Here is a 22,829-nt window from a genome sequence, read left to right as displayed (position 1 = left end):
GAGAGAATATCCAACAAGTGTATCGGATGTTTGATTGATTTCTTGTAGCCAGTTCGAAGCCGACAAACATCTTTCTTGTTTGGAGACACCCTTGTATGCTCTGTCCAAAATTTCACTACTATTTCCTTAACCTCTTCAGTCAGCCTAGAATGGGAAATCTTTCTTTTACATTCCAGTGGCAATGGAGAAGCCTGAGCATCACTACTAGCTCTACTTACCGTAGCATAAAGGTTTCTTAGGTGAATGTTAAAAAGCTTTGCAACTTCTTGAAGAAGGGTGAGTTCTTTGTCACCATATCTGAAAATGTGATTTAATCCATGAACAAGCATTGTTAGAGTGCTGCGCTTCAAAAATAATTCATCCGAGGATCGTGGAGTCTTCAACACCTGTAATGAGCTACTGATTGCAGAGACCAAAAGAGAGAGAGACTTTTTGATTTGTCCTCTGTATATGGTAGAATCTGTTCATTACTGAGGACTTGCTTAAAGATATCTTCCCTATCATTTTTCTCGTAAGGTTTTAGCTCTGTCAAAATGTGCTCAACTAGGTGCTCTACACTTTTTTGTTTCCTTAATTTAATGTCTTCCTCATTGTCTATGACCTGTGATTGGTTCTGTAACCGACGCCTTTTTCGATACTCCCTCTTCGTAAAAGCTTCATACTTTTTGACTGCATCCTGTTCATCTTCAGTGAGAAGCTAATTTCTTCTTGAAGAATGGGAACATGCTTGAAATGAAATGGAATGTGCCTGTGAAGAGTTGCTTGCAACCATCAAATGCGCAACAGAATATCCTTCCTGATTTGATGGCTCTATTCTATCTTCTCTGCCTTCCATTAAACAAAACCAAGAATAGATATGGAAATAGCCTCAAGCAGATATGGAAATACCCTGTTAATCTGTGTCAAGGTTGTTAGAGACGTCAGAGGCGTTTGGTATGAGGCGGGTATGGTACGCGCCTCGAAAGACTCGTATTTTTTAGAGACGTTGTGTGAAGATTTTTTAAAACCTCAAACTCAACTTGTACATGTGTACATGAGTGATGTTCCGTATTGTGGTAAAGTCATGGGAGCACTCATTGACTCAGTGTGGTTGTGCATGGCTACGTGTGTGTATGATGGTCATGGAGGGAAGGTAGTATCAAGGTTTTGTGCAAAGCATCTTCATGCTCAAGTTTTGCAAAATGAGGCATATACTAAAGGCAACCTAGCTCAAAATCTTGAAAATGCATTTTTAAGAATGGATGACGAGGAGTGGACGCACGTGGAGTTTGAAGCAAATAAAGAAATATTCAAACACAAGGATGGCGGGCGTGGTGGTTGCCAAATGCAGGGCGTCGTTTGAGGAGTTGCCCGATATTGTTAGAGGGAGTTTTTCTTGTTGGCGGTGACTAGTGGCAAGGAGGGAGAGAATATTGCTGCCGGCGCCAGAGTTGGTGTGTTTGGCGCAGCTGCTGGTAGCACAGCAGAGGAGGATAGAGGGTGGCATCCACTGTAGAAAAACAGCGAAGGAGCAAGGGTGGCGTCAACTGCAGCGAAGCCAAAAAAGAAGACGGTGGCGTCAACTGCGGAGAAGCAGTGAAGGAAGAGATAGAGGGCGTCGACTGCAGAGGAAGAGAGAAGGGCGTGGATTGCAGAGAAGCAGAGATAGAAGGTGGCGGCGACTGCAGAGGCGAGGAGACAGAGGAGGATGATGAGAAGTGGTGGGAGGCAAGCCGGCCGTGGCTATCTCGAAGAAGAATAAGACGAGGGGGCAGTACCCACGGAGGCTGAAGAGAGAAGGAGAGCGAGCAGCTGGAAGAGACTCGAGCGCAGGAGCATGAGTTGCTGTGGGCTGGAATGAAGGACGATGCAGGGGCAATAAAGGTGGAGGCGAGTTGCTGCTGAGAGGAAGCCTTCTGAGAAAGGCCGACAACTGTGTGGTTATTCTCTTGAGAGCTCGTGTGTTGCAACCGCAAAACACATAGATAGATGGCTGGGGTTTGGTTCAACAGAAGCGAAGCTACAAGACATGGTGATAGGAAATGTAGAGGAAAGGTGACTGGAAGGTGTTTGAAACCCGGCGTTGTGTGACGGTTACCAAAGCATGTAGGAAGTGAGGAGTTCAGTAGGAGGCGTGTAAGTTACTACAGGCCAAGAGAGGTGAACAAACAAGAAGGATGGGTTGCTTGAGAGCAGCGAGAGCCTGAATATCAGGCTGAACTGTGATGTGTATGCAGAGGGAAGCTCTCAGGCGACAGTTGTGCTTGTTCCAACAAAAGAGGCAGCTTGTGAAAGGGAGTCGCTGTGCTGAGGCAAAAAAAACAGGCTGGAGCCTATGTGTTGGGCCCAAAGGAAGAAGCAAGCTGGAGCAAATGTGGGCTGCCAAGAAGCGCAAAGAAGAGAATTAGTGTGAGGATGTCGGTTCTTCAGGCTACAGTCTGGGTAGAAGTGAGCATGCCGTGGAGAGTTTGTTGCTGGTTGTGAGGCAGTTCATGTTTAGAGGAAATCAAGGACATAGGGATGCCAAGCTTGGAGGTGGTGTGCAGTTTGCATGGGCTGAAAGATGCTTTCTGGATACCAAAAACGAGGAGCCTTGGAGGTCGGTTGCCACGTTTTGCTGAGAGCTGGTTGAAGCACTTCTTCACATCATCAAGGCTAGCCATGTTATATGTGGTGAGGTGGCTGTAGACAAAGATATATTGAAATTAAGTTTTGTTCATGCTCTTGGGTCTGGTGTTCTGGGTGTGTTTGTATCAGTGTGTGGAAGTGTGACACTCTATAAAGGCATATACAGCTATACCGCTTCCGTGTCATCACTTTTTGGTGCCTCCACAGAGGAAGAAATTTCCTTCGGTTTGTGAAAGAAGACAAGGGTTTGTGTGAAGAAGGATTGAAGAGATGGCTCAAGATTTTCCAGAGTATTGGGGATTGCCACAGGAGAGTGCAATCAGGTTTCTGGAAAAGATCGAATTTACAGCTTTGATGAAAGACAGGGCGACCCCAGAGATCCTCTCTCAGATTTTGACTTATTGCTTACAGGGTGATGCAAAAGCATGGCTACAGATATTTGTGACTACACACAGGAATGCTCATCAACAGGATCCTGAGTACCATGTAGCTAGAGCTACATTTTTGGCACAGTTTGTCCATGTGAGGAGTCCGAATGAAGTGTGGAAAGAGTTGTGTAAAATTCAGCAAAGGGATGGTCAGGATGTGGATTAGTATCTGATAGAGTTTGGTAGATTGTGAAGTCTATGGTGTGAGGCTTTGATTCCTGAAGTACCCTGCAGATGATAAAGGGAGACCTGTTTGTGGCTGGTCTGGAGCCGACCCTCCGTCTGAAGGTGGAGCTGAAGAACCTGGATAGCTTTGAGGAAGTTGTCAGAGTTGCTCGAGAGGAGTGGAAGGTGAAGCGTCTGAGGTAGTTGGGAATACAGGAAAAGCCAAAGAAGTTTGTGAAGATGCCAGAGATTGAGAGTATGCATCCTGAAAGAGAGGGTGCTGCTGTTTCTAAACAAGAGGATTCATTGAAGAAAGATGTTCATGAAGCAGTGGAGCTCATGAAGTCTTTAAGTGTGAATTGGATAGAGTTTGCAGGAAGAGGAAGAGGCATATGTGTTATGGGAAGGAAGACTGATGCATCATCTGGTTCTAAAGGAAATTCAGCAGATATTGGAAGAGGGAGAGGGTATCCGAGAGATGTGCAATGCTGGAATTGTGGTGAGTGGGGTCATATCAGTCCGCAATGTGAGAAACTAGCCAAAGCCAATGGTGGTATGTATCAATTGTCTATAGGAATGAATGATAGGGTGATTGACCCTAGTATGCAGATGAAGGATGCAATTCAGCCCAATGTTCGTGAAGTCCGTAGGGTCACATTTGCAGAGCAGGATATGAGACAGATTAACCTGTTGGAAATTGGTGGAACCGGTTGTGTTGTAGTAGTAGAAGGTAATTCATCCATGTCGTCATCCTCTTCTAGCTCTAGCATGAAAAAGTATCCTATCCCTCGCATCGACGAACTTCTTAACAGGCTTCATGGGGCCAAAGTCTTCTCAAAAATAGATTGGAGGTCTAGTTACTATCAAATCAAAGTCAAGGAAGCAAATATACCCAAGATAGCCTTCAATATCCGTTATGGCCTTTATGAGTTTACTGTAATGTCATTCGGGTTAACTAATTCTCCTACAACCTTCAACCGCCTAATGCAAGATATATTCCGTCCTTACTTGGATGAATTTGTGCTTGTTTTCTTTGATGACATCTTAATCTACTCCAAATCAATGGAAGAGCATGAGGAGCATGTGCGTAGAGTTCTACACTTGTTGCGCAGACACAAACTCTATGCCAAAAGAGCAAATGTACCTTCTTTACTCATCAAATTGAGTATCTTGGGTTCATCGTCTCCAAAGATGGCATTTCAGTAGACCCTGCCAAGGTCAAAGATATTCTAGAGTGGCCATCCCCTAAATCACTTCGTGAAGTTCGTGGGTTTTTGGGAATCACGGGATGGTATAAGATTTTTATCAAAGATTATGCCTTGGTAGCTGCACCTTTGACGGATCTTCTCAAGAAGGATGCAAAATAGTGTGGCTGCCAATCCATCAAAATAGTTTTGATCAGCTCAAGGTCATTATTATTTCTGCCCCAGTCCTGAAACTTCCTGATTTCACCAAGGAATTTGAAGTGGTTACTAATGCCAGTATTCTAGCACTTGGTGGTGTCTTAGGCCAAGAAGGAAGACCAGTCGCTTATACTTCCCGTAAGCTGAAGCAATATGAAGCAAATTATGCCACCCATGATTTGGAGCTCTTAGCAGTTGTTCATTGCCTCAAATTATGGAGACATTATCTCTTGGGGGGCAAATTCTAGCTTGTAACTGACCACAAAAGTCTAAAGTGGATTTTCACCCAGCCTAACCTCAACATGCAGTAAAGGAGATGGATTGAAATTCTACAAGAATATGACTTTAACATCAAATTTTGCCCCGGGAAAGATAATGTGGTAGCAGATGCACTTAGCCCCGCAAATCTTTCTTGAGTGCAATTTCAATGCCAAATAATCCCATACTGGTCAAGGTGGAAGAAGTCTCATCTCATGATCTAGATTATCAGAGGATGATGAAGTTAGTAGAAGAAGGGGGGAAATTCAGAGAAAGAGAAGAATCTAATCAAGGGATACTATACTCATGAAGGAAGCCTCTACTTCAATCACAGGCTATGTATCCCTAAGGATCCTGCTTTAAAGAAACTAATCCTCCATAAGGCTCATGATAGTCCTACTGCGGGACACCCAGGCTATGCAAAAACATTAAATGCTGTAAGAGGGAGCTTTCATTGGGCAGGCTTGAAAAATGATGTCCTTCGGTACTTGAAGCAATGTCTCTCATGCGCCAAAGGATCAAAGCTGAAAGGGTCAAGATGCCTGGGAAACTTCAACCCTTGGGGATATTCCCCAAATGAAGTGGGAGTGCATTAGTATGGATGTTGTGACAAGTCTCCCCACTGTTCAAGGAGGATATGACTCCATTCTAGTAGTAGTGGACTTACTTACCAAAGTAGCTCACCTTATACCAGTAAAGAAGACCTTCAAAGCTTTTGATGTTGCTCGAATATTCATCAAGGAAGTCCTCAAACTTCATGGTCTCCCAAAAAGGACAGTAAGTGACCAGGATTCTGACTTCACTTCAAAGTTCTGGTAGTCCTTATTTCAAGCCCTGGGAACTCAACTTTGCTTTAGCACAGCTTATCATCCAGAGACCGATGGCCACACTGAGAGAGTCAATCAAGTAATTGAAGACATTCTCAGAGAATATTGTGGACGGGGTGGATTCAATACCTTCCTCTGGTAGAATTTGCCTACAATGCATCTTATTATTAGAGCATAGGAATGTCACCATTCAAAGCACTCTATGGGCAAGAATGCTTGTCTCCTCTAAATTTCTCTGATCCGACCATAAGAGTTGAGGCATCCAGGAAAATGCTCGAAGAGATGCAAGAACAAACCAAGGCAATCCAAAAGGATATTAAAGCTGCCCAAGATCGACAAAAGCATTATGCTGACACCAAGAGGTCTGAAAGGATCTTCAAGGAAGGAGACAAAGTTCTTCTATGAGTGTGACCCAAACGAAGTTCTCTATCACTTGGGAAATATAAGAAGCTCAGCCCTAGGTATTGTGGTCCCTATACAGTTATCAAGTGTCTAGGTAAAAGTCCCTATAAACTCCAACTCCCAGCCCATATCAAAGTCCACAATGTATTTCATGTAAGTTTGTTAAGACCTTATGTACCCAGTCTCGATCATATTATTGATGATGAACAAGTTGTAATCCCTACTCAAGGAGTCCTTGAATTATAGCCCAGTAGCATCATAGATTCTAGGGAAAGGCAACTCCGAAAATAGAACTCTTGCAGAACATCTAGTACAGTGGAAAGATTACCCTGAAGAGGATGCAACTTGGAAAGATGAATCTACACTCTTAAAGGATTATCCCCAATTCATGACGAGATGAGGACATCTCAATTTCTTTCAGGGGAGAAGGATGTAACATACCCATCTTCATTAATAAAGAAATGTCCATGTAATAGATAAATTTATGAGGTTTTTATGGTTTAAAAATCAATGATTTTATTATTTGAGTCATTTCTACTTAGAATCTTCAAATTTTGAGCCCAAATTTGGAATCTGCGCGTGATTTTACCCTGATATAGGATTTTAGAGCATCCAAAACGGACACCGGATCAAGCTTATACATAAATTTGTCATTTTTTGTTAAAAAGCAACGACCTTTAAACCTTAATAAATGCACGACCGGGCGTCCGATTAATGAATGGTCTGAACCCCAACGACAAGGAGCACCTCCTGGACAAAAAAAAAATTCGTCCCCGGGACGGTCCGGCACGCAAATCGAGGCCGACGTCCCAAATTTAGGGACCCTGTCCCAAAATTTGGACCGTACACACTTACCAAGGTACTCATACGATGGCTGCACAAGAACCAAAGGACGACCGCCCACTGTGTGGTCCACACGTACCGCTACGTGGACACCCATGCTGCCCCTGAGCAGAAAAAAATGCAAGCACTGAGCTATTGGGCTCTAGATTTCTACATATATTCTCTAGCTCAACACTATAACAAAACCTAGGGTAAATTTGGTTCCAAATCTGACCGTTTAACGGGTTTCACTCATCCACTGTGCGAACACATCATGATGAGAAGCCATGGTGAAGGCGTAAAGGGAGGAATAAGCAAGGTGGATAGAAAGTGAGAGATAGATAATGCAATAGAAGTGAATGAAAATAACCCCTACTTATACTTATAAATATAAATTTATATATTATTTCATTAAAACTTTAATAAAGAAATATATTTTTTATTAAAGTTTTAATAAAGTAATATTTATTTCATTAAAACTCCAAAAGCTCCAACACATCCTACATGAGGAGGTAGTCCACCCCTTCAATGGTGATGACACTCAATGAAGCTGGTGGTGGGTCATGACTTTGGGTTTCGTGAGGCTAGATGGATGCAATTTATACTTATGTTTATTATAGTACTTAAAATATCTATAAACTTATATTTATTTTAATACCTTATGTTTATACTTTAGTAAATAAAGGACACTTCAATAAAATATAATAAATAATAAATCATACTTCTATTTCTTATACATATTATTATTACTATTATTATTATTGTATTATATTATTTACAAAGTAACTTATATTATTATTTGCACTTAAGTATATACTTAAAGTTATATTTATTTTTATACTTATATCCATAGACTTAAAATTAATGACACTTCATTGAAATATGAGAAATCATAAATCATATTTATATGTCTAAGATAATTAATTATATTATTATTTACACTTAAATATATATTTATACTTCTATTTACAATTGTACTTACTTATACTTATCTTTATTTTCTTACATATTAATATGTTCAAAACATAGTAGACTTAAAAAAACCACTACAATTTATAAAAATGAAATAAAATTAAATTTACAATATTTTTAGAGAAATAGTTTTTAATATTCACTTAGAAGAATAAAAATTACATAGACTCTACAATGTCAAGGATGTGTTGAGTAACACACTGCTTGCATGTTTTGCAATGTTCACTTCCGCTCTCCCAACCTTCCTACCATCCAACTTGAAATAAAAATTACGAGGGGGATCATTGGACATGAGTTGGATTTCCTGCCTCTTAGAAAACTAAGGGGCCAGTAACTTTCTAGATTAATGCTAAAAGGGTCATGACCCTCCCAAAGAATATTCACATCAATGAGTGCTGAATGCATGCCATCTCGCATGAGTTGGTCCAAGCTGAGCCACTCCCCTCATAAAAGTTGCCACCTCCTACACTTGAAGCCGAATGCACAAAGTTTGTCTTGCAACAAAGTACCTGTCATAAAAAACAAACAACCAACATAAAAACAACAATCAACAATCAACAATAAACATGAAAACATAAAAACAACAACAATCAACGATCGGTGTCTTGCAATGAAGTACTTATGAATAAAAACTATAAACAATCAACAACACTGTATGTGATTCTGCACTCAATGATATCATCATGATGAGTTCTCTTCAGATGCCATGACTCACCTAGTAACTGAGTCATCCAATCCTCAGATGGGCACCTGCATTAATACGTAATCTTAGTTTTCTTTACTACTTCACAGGATCTAAACAAATGTGCAAACAAACTAACTGGAACAAACCAACTTAGATGCACATCTCTAGAGCTTGTGGAGGGATTCATGGTAGCATGAACATCAGTTTTTATCTTTACCCTACATGCTTTTGACATGTCTAAGCTAGGATTATACCATTCTTGGCTAGACAACGGTGGTAGTGGAATGTACTCTAAACTATGTCTCTCCACAACATATGTGGAATCATAAAAGTAAACATTCTGAGATGCCAATTCGATTGCACTCTTATTGTCATAGATCAAGGCACCTATCTCTGCATGTAAAACATTTAGGTTTCCACTTAAGCACTCTACATTTTGCCATTCATGTAGAGTTGATGGATATAAAGCTGCAAGCAACAAATATACTTGTATTAAAACATGCTTGGACTCAAAGTACAGGAACACAAAGCACAGAGATATAAACTTACTGTTAGGCTTATGTCTCGCACTGAAGTTGTCATGATGCACTCAAATCTCTTTATGCATATAAACATGCTGAATGAAAGCCTCTATTATTGTACCATTGGTGCATCTCCTGAACTCTTTGATTCTACCTTTCCATTGTTTGTTGGGGTCTATTACATCTTTGAGCTTGACCTTGAAACTCACACGAGTACTTGGTCTCATTAAAATCCAATTTAACTTACTGTATTGATTAGGGATCCAATTACCTTCATCATCTCTCCTATTAAACACCTCCACTGTGGTGTAGAGAAGATTATAAGCAACAAATAAAGATTAAAACAACACGAAATAAATAGCAACTTACTACTTTGATTTGCACAATCTTGTTGCTCACAACCTTGCTCCTGTGAAAATAAACAACAACACATCAAGACAAAACATAAACAAACCTATCTTACATCAAGACAAAACGTAGACAATCCCTAAACATATGATCATTACTCATAAGAATTTGATGCCACTTTAGATCAAGATAGCTATTTGTGGCGCAAAGAAAAGAAGGTTCATGTGAGAAAACGTACATAACTCATAGAGGTTTTGTCCAAATGAGATGAAATTTTATGAGGAGAGAGCTATGGTGGAGAATAACATACCTGTAAAATTTTGTGAAGAAAGAACTAGAGTTGCAGAAGACATGGCAAAATTAAATTTCGCTAAAAAAGGGGGGGGGGGAAATGAAAAGGTAGTGAAATGCAAAAGGAGGGAAAGTAAAAAGTCAAACATAAAAAAAGAGAAAAAATAAAATTTGGTTTTCAAACTTCCATGTGCTGACCACAAGGTACATCTAACATGAAGCATATGGAATCTGACATGAAATCTGACATTTCTCTATATTTTTATGATATTATGGACTCTATTATTTTATTGTCTTAAGAGATTTGGGCAAAGATATGACAAAAAGATCAATGTTACATAGATCTAAAATCCCATGTCTCTCATTGGTTAGGCTAATCTTTTTTTATTCACTCCTTACGGGGAAAAATGGAGAGTCCATATTTTTCCTAATGTACCCACCCCCAGCAAAGCCACCTATGAATATAGTGAAACAACCTGCCATTACAATGCTATAAACATGTATTGCATGGGTATTTTCTTATTGCCATGCAAACACACATATAATGTTTTATAACATTATGCCTTAAAGAAGAGCTGTGCTATGTGCTATGTTGTTCACAATAAGTCTTGTTAGTTTCCAAATAGCTGGTCATGGTGTACCAAACAATAAATCTTGTTAGCTACCAAACGTTGGCCATGTGTTATGTTGTTCACAGCAAATCATGTTAGCAAATAGATAGTTATGGGGTGCTAAGATAAAGTAACTAAGAGCCCACTCAAATGTATGTATAGTGTTCCTTAAAACAATCGTATTGGTCCCAGTTAGTGATGATATCACTTTTTGTTTGCAGTGGTAGTACTGCTTTACTAGCACTACTAGCACACTATTTGCAATGTTAGTTGTGCTTACTAGCACAACTAGCAATGCTAATAGGGCTTACTAGCACAATTATCAATGCTTAAAGTGCTTACCAGCACTCTTGGCAATGTATCAACACTAATACAAACAATGAACACACTCTCATAGATACAAGTACATGTGTGTGTGTACCTAATATGTTTGGTCGCATATGTGAGTGCACAAAGACACAAATTCACATGCATAAACACATTGTGTGTGGGCACGCATGTGCACGCGCACACACACACACACACACACACACACATCTCCATATGTTTTACGAGGGATTGTGGATGCAAATTACACATGTTTTTATGTTGAAAACTCCTATTGTGCACCATTCATTATTTTATATGCATGAGTTGCTATCACTACCTTTATGCCTTAATGCAATGCAGGATAAGTGGACATGAGATAATTTGTCGGGAGAATAGGCAATATACCCATTGAAAGTTGAAGCAATGCTTAGAGGTTCGTCCCCCATTAAAATTTTCATAGGTAAGTTAACATGAAGGAGACTAAGGCAAGTTAATATGAAGGAGGCTAAGGTTACCCATTGAAAGTTGAATGGAATAAGTTGAAGCCATGCGTAGAGGTTTGTTCCCCATTAAATTTTTCATAGTAGGTAAGTCAACATGAAAGAGGCTAAGGCAAGTTAACATGAAGGAGGCTAAGGTTACCTTGATGAAAGCAGGCCCCAAGACACAACTTGGATATACATAGTCACAACTTCACCTCATGCATGCTTTCAATCTTAAAATGTCACCTATCTAGTATAGTGTAGCGTTCAAAAATATTGAATTTACATCTCGATGGACCCCAGATGCCTTATCCAAATTCATCAACGGCACCATGCCCTTGTGTTGAGGATGCAAGAATATGTATTTGGACAGGTTCAATTATGAGATTCAAGTCACACCAATGGGTAAGCGTGTGCGCCTTGTAAGCTATGGTGAAGAAGTTGGCGGTCTTTGTTTTGTTGATGTGGAGGTAAGTGGAGGGAATGAGGTGGTCAGGGCGAGAGTTATATTTGAGCAAGGATGACCGAAGGATGCTGATTGGCACGTGCTGATTGGCTTTGAAGTAGGTGATGTAGGAGGCCGAGAAAATGAAGTCGTGGGTGCTCACGTAGAGATGGACACAAACTTGTGAAGCTCCTGCCGGTGTGTTGCGTGTCTTCTTTCCTAGAGCACGTCCGAGAGGACTTTGGCGACTGTGTTGTGCATGTAATGGTAGGTGGTTGTAATACTACACGGGATGGGCATGGGAATAGAGAGTGGGCGTTCTATGCGAAGTGTAGGGTGTGGTAGGTTGAAGACATGGTCTTTTAGAAAGTAGCCTTCCTCCCCACCAGCAACGCTAGTGCCATCCCTTTGGAATGTCTGTCTTATGGGGGTTTTGATAGAGACGCCCTCACTCTCCGTGTGAAGCCCAGGAGGGCAAAGTTGAGAAAGAACGCCATAGCCAGGTCATTACGCACAGGCTGGGAGTAGAGATGTGCAACTCATCGGATAGTAGTCTACTCCCTCACTATTTCCCTCACCAAAAATAACACAACAAATACATCACCCTCCTGTAACAAATCTGTCAGGTCATCATAGCTGGCCACCATGAACACATGACCTGTGTGCTCATCGGACAACACTGGGATGTGAAGGATGCTCGAGGGAGAGGACTGTCTATATCCATGCATCTGCCCATCCTCTCAAGGCACAATGTGACCAATCGCCATCCATGCATCCTCCACACAGAAGCATGCAAACCGTCATGTGTAAATAGTGGGGACTGCCATGCACGTGCTCCTAATGGAATGTAAGCCCAAGGTGCTAGGTACTGTGTGGCAATCATGGGAGGCTCTATGGTCAATCATGCCACCATCCACGTGCAAAAAAATCTCCTGACAATCTAAGCATCACGATTGGGATACAATGATGTTGCACCACTCAACCACGTGGCCCGCATCTCTGAATCGCTCGACATCCTGCCACAATTAATGATGTCTCAGAGCACATTTCACACACATGCCCGCACCATCATGCTCTCCCTTCCCATGACTAGTCTCAAAAAAACACTACAAGAGAATCATTGTTTTTCGATGCTTAGTTTCCACACCTAGTCATGTCGTCGATATGTGCATCAAAATAGGCATCGAAATATGCGTGGAAAAAGGCGTCGAAATAACATTCAAAATATGTGTGAAAAAAGTCGTCGAAATAACAATCAAAATTTATTTTTTTAAAAAATTAAATTTATATATAATATTTGCTAGTTCCCATCTTGGGGTGTCTTTTAGCCTTCTCTTTCTACCTCTTTGCAAGCATATGTGTCTATGAGAGAGAGAGAGAGAGAGAGAGAGAGAGAGAGAGGAGGGAGAGAGATAGATAAAGAGAGAGAGAGAGAGAGAGAGAGAGAGAGAGATAGAGAGAGAGAGAGGAGGGAGAGAGATAGATAAAGAGAGAGAGAGAGAGGGGGGGGAGCCGAGGGAGAGAGGAGCGTATAACTTCCATCATGCTCTTTGAAGGAGAAAAAATGCTAGCTCCTCCTCCTCATCACTAAGGTGCAATTAAGAAAGTGCTCTATTTTACAATGAAATTAAAGTTCATCATCAACTTACTCGTCCTCAGCGAGATCCATGGCAGTTTATCAAGGTCAGTTTGCTGAAAAGAGACCCACAACCTGTTAAAGTATTTAATGCTGATAAATCCCACGTGTTCACACTAAGCTACCATGGCCACCTTGTGCATGCTACTAGGCAGCCTTCTACGTTGGCCAATTGGGTGTTGGGAAGCACCCAGGCCTGGCCGCCTGGTTGGGCTGGCTTATAGGCTAGTTGGCTGCTTGTTGGCGAAGCCCTCTTGGGCTGGCCGAGAGCCTGTCCAGCCCCTCCTTGGGCTAGTGGGCAAGTCCTGGGGCCTACCTGGCCCCTCTGCCCAAACATGGGGTATAATACCCCTTTCTGCTAGGGTAGCCCTAAGGGATGCCCCCTTCTTCATGCCACCTACACAGATGTCTGGCATGTGGTCACATACCAAACACACAGAGCAACTGACATCATTCCAGAGGGAGGGTCACAGTGTGGACTGGCACACTGTTTCATGTGCAGGATAATGCACACCTGACCTCGGACGAATGGAGTGGAACGTTGGCTGACGACTCATCCCAGATTGCGCTCACATGGGACTAGTTTTCCACCCCATGTCCTGCACCTTCTTGTTCAGATATGTCTACGTGGCATCCAAGTGCGGGATGCACGTAACATCCCCTTCTGCTTAACTTGACGGAAGCTTCATAGCCTCCGAATAGACATCGAAGAACTATTTGTCAAGCCGTACGGCTTCGTGTGTCCCTTGGTCCTGAAACTTTGTGAGGAACTGTCTTTGCCTTTGGCTTGAGCCATGCTTGAAGCGGTGCAAAAGGTTCTGTTCTGGAACCATCACTTCAGCTTCATCCAATGATATCTCGTTCTGCTTCGTCGTTCACTTCTGAAGGGATCAGACATGCATATGGTGTTAACCAATTAACATGGAACAAATCATGCATAGTCCAACTCGGAGGTAGATTCAACTTCATTGAAACCTTGTTAATCTTTCTCTGAATGGAAAAAGATTTGAAGCTCCTAAATGACAACTTTGGGCATCGCTTGCCCACTTGTTTCAACCTTTGCTTCATAATCCGAAGATAAACCCAATCACCTTCTGAAAACTTCATATCCCTTCGGTCTTTGTTGGCATGTCAAGTGTAGGCCTCCTACGCTTTAGCCAACATGTCCTTTACTGACTCCAAAAACTCCTAGTAAGACTCTGTCAATCTGTTCACTCTTCAGGTACTGAAGACAAGGTTCTGGTCAATGGCGACTAGAATGGTCTTCCAAACGGTACCTCATATGGAGTCCTGTCCAATAGCTGAAGAAAAAGAATCATTCAAAACATCTTGAACTAAAGGTAAATAAGATTCCCACTTACCTTGCTAATCGTGGACATAACACTTCAGCACATCAAAGACCAACTGGTTGTAGATTTTTGTATGGCTGTCCGTCAATGGGTGAAATGTACTAGAAAAACTCAATTTAGTACCAAAGTTATGAGGAGCTTTCACCTTTTGAAAAATATCACAGTGTTGTACATATGAAAACACATCTCGCCTCTTTGGCCAATAGTATTTCCGTTCTAATTTCTCAAAAGTCGAATTCATGCCCCAGCAGTCTGGATGTAAATCATCACACAATGTGCGCCTTTCTTGATTGCTTGTTTAGCCTGCAAGTGGCTAATGGGTGGAAAGTTTGGGATTCCTAGCTCACACTTAATGGACTGGGGCATTGGACACATTCCGGCTAATCTAGAAAGTGTAGCCGGCTGGGAAGTCTTCGGCTTTCTGCCGTTGTGCTTCATTTCTGCACTCTACGCAAGCGAGAGTGCGTCTTCGAAGGTGGTTGGCCTAAACATACGCACCTCCCACTGGATTTGCATGTCAAGACCATACAGGAATTGCCCTTTCTTGTACGTTAACAGATAAGTCTAACTGCAAACATAAGTTTGAAATTTAATTAGCAAACTGAAGGACTGGTTGTGCATTCTAACACGCTCTCCTAAACTCTTCTTCGAGTCGCTCAAGGTAATGGGGCAGTAGAAACCGCTACTTAAGGTCGCAGACAAACTCATCCCAAACATAAGCTGCCATACCTCATCTAGTGTGGGCATGAGCCCAGTGGGTCCTCCAAGGAATGGCCTCACCTTCCAAGTACCAATTGGCTAAGATCACCTTGTCAGTATCATTTTTTCTAACTGCGGCAAAGTAAGCTTCAAATTGATGCAACCATGAATAAAGAGTTATGGGGTCTAGTTTACCATTATACTTACTAAAATTCATTTTCTCAAGAAAATGATTTAAGGAAGCCGTTGATGTTAATCTTGCATCCAAAGCCGCAAGGTATCGCTCATGTTCCACGCATCGCATGGCATCGTCTTCACGTTGTCAGATCTCCAATGCACGCATCTGCAACTCAAGCATCGAACTCTGGGTGCGGTCATGACCCTTCAAAAGGGTCCCTGTGTAGAGGATAAAGAATCTGGGAAACGGAGAGAGAGGGAGGAGGAGACAGAAAACACGGAGGTAGAGAACGGGTGCTCTCTTCCAGAGCCAGTACCTATGCCTTCTGCTCTTCCAACTTGGTACTCTGGTCTGCGATTGCTCGCATCATCTGTTGGAACATCTCTTTTACACTCATGCTTAATGCCCTAGCTCAGCTGCCTGGTGCACTTTGGTCCCAAGGTTCTTGGTCTCTCTCGCCGTCGTAGCTTGCCACGTAGCAAGAAAATGCACCTCCTTTCCGGAGCGCAATCTGACCATCCACTATGTGTGTGGGACACTTTCGGAGGCTCAAACCAACCGTCCTTCGAGGGACAAGAGTCACTCCGAAAGGGGTGGTCCACCGGAGTCTGAAAACCAACCACACGAGCGAGGAGAAAAAAATTGGTTTCTTGCTGAATATTTACACTTGAAGTAGGCTGTGATACCACTGTAACATGCGGAAGCTTCGGGGGAGAACAGTAACTTCAATGCTCAGAAATCAGCACATGTTTCACGAATGAGAATAACACACAAAATTGAAATAGATGTGCAGAAAAAGAGAGAGAGAGAGAGAGAGAGAGAGAGAGAGAGAGAGAGAGAGAGAGAGAGAGAGAGAAGAGGACACAATATTGGGTCCAGAATACCCTCTGTAGAGCCCCCACCACGGATGGTGTATTTGCTTTTATTAGAATGATGCAAAATCTAGAATAAAAGATTGAACCTGAACCTTCTTAGCTAAGATAGATCTCGGCCCTTGACCTTCAATCCTTCACCCTTGCGTTAGCTTTTCCATTAGCTATCCTGGCCCTTGAGTAGCTTCAGCACCTTGTCAATTATGAGATGAGTAGGACTGAATTATCCCTTGGGTATTTATACCCCCTAAAGATGATGGTAGGCTTGTTTATCAAGGTGGGTTTGCTGAAAAGGACTGAATTATCCCTTGGGTATTTATACCCCCTAAAGATGATGGTCGGCTTGTTTATCAAGGTGGGTTTGCTTGTTTATCAAGGTGGGTTTGCTGAAAAGAGACCCACGACCTGTTAAAGTAGCCTTTAATGCTCATAAAGCCCACATGTTCACACCAAGCTGCCCTGGCCACCTTGCGCATGCTGTTGGGCAGCCTTCTAGGCTGACCGATTGGGTGTTGGGCAGCACCCAGGCCTGGCCGCCTGGCTAGGCTGGTTTATAGGCTAGTCGGCTACCTGGCTAAGCCCTCTTGGGCTGGTCAACAGCCTGCCCAGCCCCTCCTTGGGCTAGTGGGCAAGTGGTCCTGGGGCCCTCCCTGGCCCCTCTGCCCAAACATGGGGTATAATACCCCCTTTCTGGGGTAGAGCCCTGAATGAGGGATGCCCCCTTCTACATGCAACCTACATAGATGTCTGGCATTTGGTCACAGACCAAACACACAGAGCAACAATGGAGTGGAACCCTAGTTGACTCGTCCCGGACTATGCTCACATGGGACAAATTTTCCACCCCAGGTCCTGCACCTTCTTGTTCAAATATGTCTATGTGGCATCCAAGTGCGGGATACATGTGACAACTACTTAGGAAATCAGGTCATTTCTGGGTATTTTCTAGGCCTATAGTACACATGGATAGGTTTTCAAACCTTACAGCACCTCTCACAAAGCTGTTCAAAGGGGTGAAGATGCATCACCAAAAAGTGTTCATTTATGGAAAAGGCTCTCGAAGCATTTCATGTATTGAAGAAAGTGACCTTAGAAGCCCTAGTTCACAAGCTCGCATCTTAGGATGACCATTCAAAGTTATTACCACCGATGCTAGAAATCTTTCTATTGGAGTTATTTTACAACAAGATGGAAAACCAGTGGCTTGTTACAACCGAAATTTGAATGTAGCCAAAAAGAGGAGATATTGGGGGTGATCACAACACTCAAGCATTGAAGGCCTTTTGTTTATGAGAGGAGTTCACAATAAATATAGATCATCGCTAGGCACTTAAATGGGAGGGAGTTCACCATAAAGACAGATCACCAGGCACTTAAATGGTTACAAACCATGCCTAATGAAGTGACAAGAAAGCAAGGTGGTGGACTCAACTTTTCCAATAGTTTGGAGGCATGATTAAATATGTCCCAGTAACCCTGTTGTTAATGCTCTTAGTCAAAGGACTACCATTTAGACCATGCAGGAATCCACTCTGCTAGAGATTCAAGGAAAAGATTTCGATAGTACGAAGGCACAGTATTATGTGGACTCTCCATTTTTGGGACTCGGTGTAACTTGGTCCTCTGAGTTCAAAACTACACCACTATATATAATTCAAAATGTTTGATTATTCTATTAAAAAAAAAACTTTGTGTACTAAGGGAAGAAACAATAGAAACTTATTGATGATGCCCATGATTCTCTTACAGGGAGTCATCAGATCAATAGTGCTAGAGTTATTTTTCTATTAGGGCCAAAAATGCAAAAAGAAATCAACTAGTATGTGTAGCCATGTCATATTTGCCAAAAAATTAAAGATTCTAGAAGGTAGGTATGTGTAGCCCTTCCCGAGGAGAATTTTCAAGATATGAACATGGACTTTGTAGGGCCTCTTTCAATAGCTATGGGAACTAGAAATACACATTGTATGTCACCCGTGTGTTATGATTGGTTTAGTGAGCTTTGCATGCTCATTATTTCTTGCAAGAAGATAGCCACAACAAAAAAAATCAGTCGTCTCTTTATCAGACTTTGGTACCCCATTTATGGTTTAACATGGATAATCACATGGCACTTAAATGGGAGGGAGTTCACCATAAAGACAGATCACCAAGCAATTAAATGCTTACAAACCATGCCTAATGAAGTGACAAGAAAGCAAGGTGGTGGACTCAACTTTTCCAATAGTTTGGAGGCGTGATTAAATATGTCCCAGTAACCCTGTTGTTAATGCTCTTAGTCAAAGGACTACCATTTAGACCATCCAGGAATCCATTGTGCTAGAGATTCAAGGAAAAGATTTGGATAGCACGAAGGCACAGTATTATGTGGACTCTCCATTTTTGGGACTCGGTGTAACTTGGTCCTTTGAGTTCAAAACTGTACCACTATATATAATTCAAAATGTTTGATTATTCTATTAAAAAAAACACTGTGTACTAAGGGAAGAAACAATAGAAACTTATTCATGATGCCCATGATTCTCTTATAGGGAGTCATCAGATCAATAGTGCTAGAGTTATTTTTCTATTAGGGCCAAAAATGCAAAAAGAAATCAACTAGTATGTGTAGCCATGTCATATTTGCCAAAAAATTAAAGATTCTAGAAGGTAGGTATGTGTAGCCCTTCCCGAGGAGAATTTTCAAGATATGAACATGGACTTTGTAGGGCCTCTTTCAATAGCTATGGGAACTAGAAATACACATTGTATGTCACCAGTGTGTTATGATTGGTTTAGTGAGCTTTGCATGCTCATTATTTCTTGCAAGAAGATAGCCACAACAAAAAAAATCAGTCGTCTCTTTATCAGACTTTGGTACCCCATTTATGGTTTAGCATGGATAATCACATGGCACTTAAATGGGAGGGAGTTCACCATAAAGACAGATCACCGGGCACTTAAATGGTTACAAACCATGCCTAATGAAGTACAAGAAAGCAAGGTGGTGGACTCAACTTTTCCAATAGTTTGGAGGCGTGATTAAATATGTCCCAGTAACCCTGTTGTTAATGCTCTTAGTCAAAGGACTACCATTTAGACCATGCAGGAATCCACTGTGCTAGAGATTCAAGGAAAAGATTTGGATAGCACGAAGGCACAGTATTACGTGGACTCTCCATTTTTGGGACTCGGTGTAACTTGGTCCTTTGAGTTCAAAACTACACCAGTATATATAATTCAAAATGTTTGATTAAAAAAAAAACTGTGCACTAAGGGAAGAAACAATAGAAACTTATCCATGATGCCCATGATTCTCTTATAGGGAGTCATCAGATCAATAGTGCTAGAGTTATTTTTCTATTAGGGCCAAAAATGCAAAAAGAAATCAACTAGTATGTGTAGCCATGTCATATTTGCCAAAAAATTAAAGATTCTAGAAGGTAGGTATGTGTAGCCCTTGCCTATTCCCGAGGAGAATTTTCAAGATATGAACATGGTCTTTGTAGGGCCTCTTTCAATAGCTATGGGAACTAGAAATACACATTGTATGTCACCAGTGTGTTATGATTGGTTTAGTGAGCTTTACATGCTCATTATTTCTTGCAAGGAGATAGTCACAACAGAAAACATCAGTCGTCTCTTTATCAGACTTTGGTACCCCATTTATGGTTTAACATGGATAATCACATGGCACTTAAATGGGAGGGAGTTCACCATAAAGACAGATCACCAGGCACTTAAATGGTTACAAACCATGCTTAATGAAGTGACAAGAAAGAAAGACGGTGGACTCAACTTTTCAAATAGTTTGGAGGCGTGATTAAATATGTCCCAGTAACCCTGTTGTTAATGCTCTTAGTCAAAGGACTACCATTTAGACCATGCAAGAATCCACTCTGCTAGAGATTCAAGGAAAAGATTTGGATAGCACGAAGGCATAGTATTATGTGGACTCTCCATTTTTGGGACTCGGTGTAACTTGGTCCTCTGAGTCCAAAACTCTACCACTCTATATAATTCAAAATGTTTGATTATTCTATTAAAAAAAACTTTGTGTACTAAGGGAAGAAACAATAGAAACTTATTCATGATGCCCATGATTCTCTTATAGGGAGTCATCAGATCAATAGTGCCTTGGAGAAGATACAGTTATTTTTCTATTAGGGCCAAAAATGCAAAAAGAAATCAACTAGTATGTGTAGCCATGTCATATTTGCCAAAAAATTAAAGATTCTAGAAGGTAGGTATGTGTAGCCCTTCCCGAGGAGAATTTTCAAGATATGAACATGGACTTTGTAGGGCCTCTTTCAATAGCTATGGGAACTAGAAATACACATTGTATGTCACCAGTGTGTTATGATTGGTTTAGTAAGCTTTGTATGCTCATTATTTCTTGCAAGAAGATAGCCACAACAGGATACATCAATCGTCTCTTTATCAGACTTTGGTACCCCATTTATGGTTTAACATGGATAATCACATGGCACTTAAATGGGAGGGAGTTCACCATAAAGACAGATCACCAGGCACTTAAATGGTTACAAACCATGCCTAATGAAGTGACAAGAAAGCAAGGTGTGGACTCAACTTTTCCAATAGTTTGGAGGCGTGATTAAATATGTCCCAGTAACCCTATTGTTAATGCTCTTAGTCAAAGGACTACCATTTAGACCATGCAGGAATCCACTGTGCTAGAGATTCAAGGAAAAGATTTGGATAGCACGAAGGCACAGTATTATGTGGACTCTCCATTTTTGGGACTCGGTGTAACTTGGTCCTCTGAGTTCAAAACTGTACCACTATATATAATTCAAAATGTTTGATTATTCTATTAAAAAAAACTTTGTGTACTAAGGGAAGAAACAATAGAAACTTATTCATGATGCCCATGATTCTCTTATAGGGAGTCATCAGATCAATAGTGCCTTGGAGAAGATAGAGTTATTTTTCTATTAGGGCCAAAAATGCAAAAAGAAATCAACTAGTATGTGTAGCCATGTCATATTTGCCAAAAAAGTAAAGATTCTAGAAGGTAGGTATGTGTAGCTCTTGCCTATTCCCGAGGAGAATTTTCAAGATTAAACATGGACTTTGTAGGGCCTCTTTCAATAGCTATGGGAACTAGAAATACACATTGTATGTCACCAGTGTGTTATGATTGGTTTAGTGAGCTTTGCATGCTCATTAGTTCTTGCAAGAAGATAGCCACAACAGAAAACATCAATCATCTCTTTATCAGACTTTGGTACCCCATTTATGGTTTAACATGGATAATCACATGAGATAGAGATTAAAACCGGCCTCTGATAGAAAAACCAGAGTGCGGTAGGAGCAATCACCCGTCCACTTGTAGTCTAGATGAAAAACAAAACACAGATTGGGGCTAGAGTGCCCAAATCTGAAAACACAGCGACACCTGTTGGCCCCAAAGCTTGGCGCCCCTTGCGGTATTTCTTTATTCAATTATAATAATATGTATGGCTGAGTACAACACAAAAACCAGCCAAGAGTTTACACCTGTAAGTCCAATCTGACTGCCCACAAATCCTTCTCAGCACAGAGGATCTATGCACACAGATCTGTGTCTTCAAACAACACACTGTGCCTCCCTCTGATCAGCCAAGATCACTAAGCAGGCCAGCCATGGGCATACATCTGGCATAACTCAAGAGCATGATACATCTTCTCAGCTCAAACATACATGTGCTGTCCAATCTCTGTCTTAATCCCTTGTCAATCTGCCAAACCCCTCCTCTCACAAGGAGCCAGATAACACATACCTGCAGCAGACATCAAGCAGTAGAAAGAGAGATGGATGAACAGAAACAGAGCTTACCAAGTTCAGCTCGTGAATCAACACTGGAGGAAGCAACAGCACCAATCTGTGCCTGCAGGCACTTGAATCCACAATCCTGCTTCACACATGTGATTGCACTTGCCTGTATCCTCCTCCTGATGCTCACTCCTATGCTGTCCTTGAAAATACAGATCTGAAAATCAGCACAGTACCCGTCTGTACCGCCTCGGGATACGTGCCAGGAGTTGTACTTGCACAAACAGTTGGCTGTCTTGATTCTGGTCGCCTGAATTTGAGAAAACAGGCCTGTCCAGCACCTGTCGAGCACCTGTTAACACCTCTGCAGCAACTGTACCTTCTGTACCCTGCTGCCCGTACACTGTACGGCAGCTGTACAAGGTGTACTTGCTGAAAAACAGTCTGTACAGCCTGTACAGGGCTTCTGCGCAGCCAAACCAGCAGCAGCCCTGAGCGCCGCCAGCAACAAAGGAGAAAGAGAGAGAGAGAGTGTGCCCAGTTCTGGCCGTACAGTGCTGTACGGCTGGTTCCACTCAGAAAAACAGCAACCAAACTGGTCTTCAGCAGTCGCCTCCTCCTTCTTGAGCTTTTCCACGCTAGCCTTCAAGCGCATGAGGGAACTCCACTTTTGCTACACGATTCCCCAAAAAGGGAAGAGAGAGAGAGAAGAGAGAGAAAACTCCTCCCCAATTTAATCCCTAGGGCCCCAACTTAAATAAGTT

At 41.7% G+C, this 22,829-nt stretch overlaps 1 protein-coding gene across 1 annotated transcript in view; it reads right to left on the bottom strand.

Moving 5' to 3' along the window:
* Window positions 1–8,117: 8,117 nt before the first annotated feature.
* The window catches only part of LOC147619877 (pentatricopeptide repeat-containing protein At2g13600-like), a 39,430-nt gene continuing 24,718 nt past the window's right edge, over window positions 8,118–22,829 (bottom strand). Inside the window, exons 4-7 of the transcript XR_015270095.1 lie at window positions 9,460–9,499; window positions 9,119–9,287; window positions 8,600–9,037; window positions 8,118–8,393 (exon numbers count right to left, since the gene is read on the bottom strand). The gene's annotated coding sequence lies outside the window, so the exon portion shown is untranslated. The remainder of the gene's footprint in view (window positions 8,394–8,599; window positions 9,038–9,118; window positions 9,288–9,459; window positions 9,500–22,829) is intronic.

This window comes from Cibotium barometz, chromosome 32, assembly GCF_041138505.1.
Source record: "Cibotium barometz isolate CiBa-2024 chromosome 32, ASM4113850v1, whole genome shotgun sequence".
Classification (NCBI taxonomy): domain Eukaryota; kingdom Viridiplantae; phylum Streptophyta; class Polypodiopsida; order Cyatheales; family Cibotiaceae; genus Cibotium; species Cibotium barometz.
Note: the sequence above shows the minus strand (reverse complement) of the source record. Positions and strands in the feature narration are given on the sequence as shown.